The sequence below is a fragment of the Amblyomma americanum genome, chromosome 9 (assembly GCF_052857255.1).
Source record: "Amblyomma americanum isolate KBUSLIRL-KWMA chromosome 9, ASM5285725v1, whole genome shotgun sequence".
NCBI classification, from domain to species: Eukaryota; Metazoa; Arthropoda; class Arachnida; order Ixodida; family Ixodidae; genus Amblyomma; species Amblyomma americanum.
The window spans coordinates 35969561-35975378 of record NC_135505.1 but is presented as its reverse complement, the minus strand read 5'-3'; the positions used below and the strand labels follow the sequence as shown (position 1 = coordinate 35975378).

Below are 5818 nucleotides of genomic sequence, written 5' to 3'. Positions count from 1 at the left end.
ACTCTGGCGTGGGCGTCCTCACCCTAGGGAATGTGGGGATAAGAGGATATAAAAATCGACAAGGAGTACGGAAGAAAAAACGCTCAGGACGACATCGTTCGTTCGCCAAGGGGGCCTTCAGCGCCGAAGCCCGACGGCGTGCAACTTCTGCCAGCAACCGTTCGAGCTCAACTCCGGAGCCCCTCCATCGTCCCCATGAAGTCGTCGGCACGTAAGCTCGGACGCCCCAGCCTCTGAATCATAATCATGTATAATTATTGAATATATCTGTTTGTTTAAACTGAGCCATACGGTGTCTCTTTGCCTCTCCGTCCCGTGTGGACCTGCGCATTATGCGGGGGCGTCACAGCAGCTCTTTCTTCATTGCTTCTTTCTCTCCCTCCTTTATCCCTTCCGTTTCGGCGCGGTTCAGGTGTCTGCCGATAGGCGTGACAGATACTGCGCCATATCCGTTCTTCAAAACCCTATTTTCAATTTTCCGTCGTAAAAGACAAAACTCGGGGCGTCAGTCAAGGCATCCTATTGGGGCGTAAGGAAAGAGTAACTTTTGGATATAAGTGCCGAAACTCCGCAGTCTAATAGCTCCAAAGTAAAAGAAGTGTCTGTGTCAACCATCCACTTGCGACGGAAGGGAAGCAGGGTGGTATCATCGAAAGGAGTACTTTTAATAAAGAAAATTTTGTAGAATGGAATATGGAATGCATTGCATTTATATATCGTGAATAAGAAATTAGCACAAGATTGGCAATCAATAATTAAACCCGTCAAAAAGACGAACACACTTTAACAATAATGATGAAATTGTGCACAGCGAGGGCGAAACTTCACTGGACCAAATTACGACGTTGTAGAGTGAACTGCTGGCGAGGAACCGCTCGCAGGTTTAAAATCCTTTCGTGTAAGGTTGTCCATGCTCTCGATCTGCCTTGTCTTGAGAAATGTGATGTAATGTTTCTGAGCCCGAACTTCCGAACACAATGTACAGAGTAAGGAAGGACAGTTGGTCACGTGGCCATAGCCCGTTTGAGAAGCGCATTTTTGGTTACTTCAAAGAAAACTGGAAATTTTGTGCACATATTTTGAACTGCGTGCCTATAAAAAGAACGGCATGAATGGGTGGAAAATTTTAGAACTCAGGCACGGCGCACATTTCCACTCACATGGATTTGCGTTCCAAATCTTAAAAACGCACAATTTTCAACATATTAACGCGACAGCGTTAAGGGTCCCGTGTTGCAGAAAAGCCGGTGTCGTCGGCGTCGGCCGTGAGCGAAAAATCCCTCCTCCTCCTCCTACTCCCAAAACACGCCACTGCCCCAACAGATGGCGGGCGACTACAGCGTCTCTCGCTCGTCTCTTTCGGCCAAAGTGGGGCCGTGCGGGCACGCAGGAATCACGCCGTGAGCGGCGAACAACACAGCGGACATCCAAAGCACGTTCACCACGAAAAGCTCGCAGAGGTGGTCACGGACGTGTACAACCACCTCCTCCACCTCTGGGAAGCGCGTCGCTGCCTTACGCACCGCTGGAAGAGCCAGAAACACAACAAGAAGCTTAAAGCGCGCATTGCGGACGTCACCCAGCAGGCAGCAGAGTACGCGGCCCAACTCGCTGACTGTAACTGGGTGGACCGCTGCAACACGGCAGCGAGGCAGATGCCGAGCCGCAACACGTGGCCGCTCTTCCGAGCCCTCATCAACCCAACACATACCCGCACAGAAACGCAGGAGCAACTTCACAAAGCAATGCACTCAGTACAAGGAAATACAACGCAGTTGGCACAGGCACTCCGGGATCGCTACCTGTGCACAACTCAGGACGCCCGAAGATCGGCCTACTCCTACGCAGGCAGGGAAAACTCGGAGTTGGACAAGCCTTTCCAGCTTCACGATCTGCGGGCCAGTTTGGCCAAAATAAAGAGGGGCACCGCGCCGGACCGGGACAAGGTCACCGTCAAGCTTTAGGCGAACCTTTCTGATTCAACATACCAATGCCTTCTAGATTACATCAACGCGATCTGGACGGGGGTAACCCCCTCCCCATTGACTGGAAGACGGCCCTTGTCACATTCATCCCGAAGGCCGGGAACCAATCGACACTGACAACGTTCGCCCCACCTCTCTCACCTTGTGTGTGGGCAAATTGATGAAGACGATGGTTCGGGATCGTCTGTCCGAATACCTCGAACAACACAACACCTTCGCAGACACCATGTTCGGGGTTCGCCCACACAGATTGGCACAAGATGTCCTGCTCCAAATCGACCGTGAAATTTTGACCCCATCACACATTCCCAAAACGACAAAATTGTCCTCGCGCTCGACCTGAAACGAGCGTTCGACAACGTAACCCACGAGGTCATACTCTCACACTTGAGACAAACTCACTGCGGCACCAATACCATCAATTACGTGAAACAGTTTCTCACGGACAAACTATCCTACATCCGACTACAGGACCCAAGAGCATGGACCTTTCTTGCTGGGCACGAAGGGCACTCCAAAAGGCGCGGTGATGTCCCCTCTACTATTCAACATAGCCACGATGTGCCTACCTGCCCTGCTGGGTGCAGTCGAAGGGGTCCAGCACGCGCTGGACGCCGACGACATCAACCTCTGGGCTACGCAAGGCCGCCTAGGGGACATGGAGACCAGCCTGCAAACGCCCGCCATCATAGTGGACCGCTATGCCCGAGACTGTGGTCTGCAAAGCTCCCCGCAGAAATAGAAATTCGTGCATCTGCGCCCCTCGCGCACATGCTCGACAGAAATCCATCTCTCCTTGCGAAGCGGTCCCAATCGCAAATCCATCTCTCCTTGCGAAGCGGTCCCATTGATGAATCCAACGAAATCATAGTCTTCGAACTCTTCATACACAACCAGCGACGCTGCGACATAACACTCGCCAAGCTCCGGCATGTGGGGGACCAGGTGGGCCGCATGGTCAGCCGGGTTTCTAACAAGCGTGGTGGGTTACGATGCAAAGACGCCTTGTGGCTGGCGAACTCATTCGTGACCAGTCGAATCATGTATTCGACTCCCTACCTCCACCTGCGGAAACCGGAAGAAGAGATGCCCTTGAGGTCATCCTTCGCAAAATCATGAAATGAGCGCTGGACCTCCCGGTCTCTACCTCTACTAGTCACCTCATGACACTGGGGAATGATGCACACTTTCATTTATTACAGAGCTTGCGGGATGCATACCTCAATAACCAGTACACTGGTCTCCCAAAGACAGGGTCAAGTCGCCGCCTTCTAGCCCGTCTTCACATCCAGCACACCCAATTCACAGAGGAGAGATGCCGCCTTCCCCTACACTGGAGACGCGCCCTCCACGTGCGGCCTTTCCCCACCATGTCCGAACAGGACCATAATTGCAGGCGCCTGGCGCAGTTGGAAGCCTTGCACCCCCATTTTGGGAGCAAACCAGGAGTCTTATACGTGGACGCCTCCAGCCCGGACCCCAGGGGATGGTACACGGCTGCGGTCGTCCACGAAGGCAAAATAGTAGACGGCCTTGCTTTTAAGGCCCAGTCAGCAATTCACGCAGAAGAGGTTGTCATCGCCCTGGCAGCCTCCGATTTCTCCTCGAAATACATAATAACCGACTCGCTAAGGGCTTGTCGAAACGTCGAGCAAGGGTGGGCTTCTCCCCCGGCTTATCGCATATACCAAAATTATAGCCGGAACTCGGATCTTGCGTACCGATCTCTCGTTTGGGCTCCAGGTCACCAAGGCTTCCGCGGAAATGAGGCAGCTGACTCCGCCGCCCGCGCGCGCTCTCTCTCCGGGCATTTCCCACGGTACTCAATGCTGACCAGGACTCTGATTTCCATCCGGTTTACACTTTTAAGTAAATATGCGATTATTACAAATCCACGCACCAAACTCTTCCCACCCCATGCAAAGGGCTGGGAAGGCCAACGAGCGGATACTCCGGCGCCTGCTCACTAACACAATGCTGCGCCCGGCAACTCTAAAGCATTTCGATCCTCAATTCGACGGGCGGTGCTCACCCTGTGGGGAGGTGTCTGACACCTACCACATGGTGTGGGCCTGCCAGCAGAATCCATCCCTACCCCCATCCTAAACCCCACCCGAGAGGACTGGGAAGCGACCTTGTCCAGCTGCTGCACCCTCGAGGCTGAAAGCGCCCTAACGTAGCGCGCCCGGACTGCGGCAACAGCCAATGGGGTGCCTGACTAAGCATCCCACCTAGTGGTTGTAAGGGCGTGACCCTTCAGGTCACGACCCTCAACACCTCCCTCTATCATTAATAAATGCTTTCACCACCAGCACCACCTCGAAGGTTGCGGTTTGCTGCCCGTTCGTTCGGCACGGAAGCTATGCTTGCGTTCGTGGCACCGGGTTTTTCGAGAACGATGTGCCGATAAACTACGACTGCAACTTGAGTCCCGCGCGTTCCGGCAAGGCGCCTGACAGCGCTTATACGTGGTTTGCCCCTGCGCGCGTCCGTTTCACCGCACATAGCAGAGTGATTTGTCCAACGGGCAAGGCGTCGCGCCGAACGGGCGATGGCGTTCCGTGGACTCCTTTGCAGTGCTGCAACATGCTGTCAAGTTCCACTCTTAAAGGCAAATGTTAAGCGTCCTCAAATTTTTTCTTTATCATTCGGAGATATTTCCGAAACGAAAGCTCAACTGCAGAATCCTTAAGTTAAAGTTGGTATGTTCTGGTTTAATATCTGCTACGGGCCCCATTTGGACCCAAGATAATAAAATTATTTTTGGAAATATGGCGGAGTGCCTGAAGCACTCCGCCACGGGTTGGCACGGTATTGTACTGCCTCCGGGATCGGCCTGGGGCATATTATAGCGCAAGCGAATTTCCTAATCTTTCTTTTTTGATATTCCGATTGGGAAAAAGAAATGGCGCAGTATCTGTCTCTCACATCCCCGGACACCTGAATCACGCCTTAAGAGAAGGGATAAAGGGGAAATGAAAGAAGAAAGGAAGAGGTGCCGTAGGGGAGGGCTCCGGTATAATTTCGACCACCTGTGGATCCTTAACGTGCACTGACATCACGGAGTACACGGGCGCCTTAGCGTTTTGCCTTCATAAAAACGCAGCCGCCGCGGTCGGGTTCGAACCCGGTAACCCGAGCGCCTAAACACTGAGCCACCGTGGCGGGTAACTGAGTCACCGCACCACAAGGGGATAACTGTTTTTTTAGCGCAGAGGAGATTGTTTTCGGTTGCGGTACCTTATATGAATTCATTTTCTTCCAGGTCATGAACAACAGTAAACCTGTATACCTGACCAAGCTATCAGGAGGACACACTATTTTAAAGCCTTTTGTGTGAGAAGTATGAGTATCTGAGATACGAACAGGAGAAAAAAGCAGTTACCTTACTCTCCAAGCATCATTTAAAAACGCAACGTAAGCAAGTTTTCTTTTGTTTTTTTTTTCAATATGCGAAAAGAGAAGTCACTGTGGGCGACGCTCCGGCTCCAAAATGAAGTAACTCAAACTAGTTCCCGGGTTCGAAACCGACCGCGGGGGCTGCGTTTTTATGGAGGAAAAACGCTAAGGCGCCCGTGTGCTGTGCGATGTCAGTGCACGTTAAAGATCCCCAGGTGGTCTAAATTAAACCTGAGACCTCCACTACGGCACGTCTTCTTCCTTTCTTCTTTCACTCCCTCCTTTATCCCTTCCCTTACGGCGCGATTCAGGTGTCCAACGGTATATGAGATAGATACTGCGCCATTTCCTTTCCCCAAAAAACCAATTATTATTATTTAAAACGCCGCATTTCTGCTATAAAATATTGCAGCGGGTAGACGACGACGACGACA

The 5818-nt window shown here is 52.1% G+C and overlaps 1 pseudogene; it reads left to right on the top strand.

The window, feature by feature from the left end:
• The first annotated feature begins 4655 nt into the window (after nt 1-4655).
• Nucleotides 4656-4830, top strand: LOC144105823 (U2 spliceosomal RNA; annotated as a pseudogene).
• Nucleotides 4831-5818: the final 988 nt, after the last annotated feature.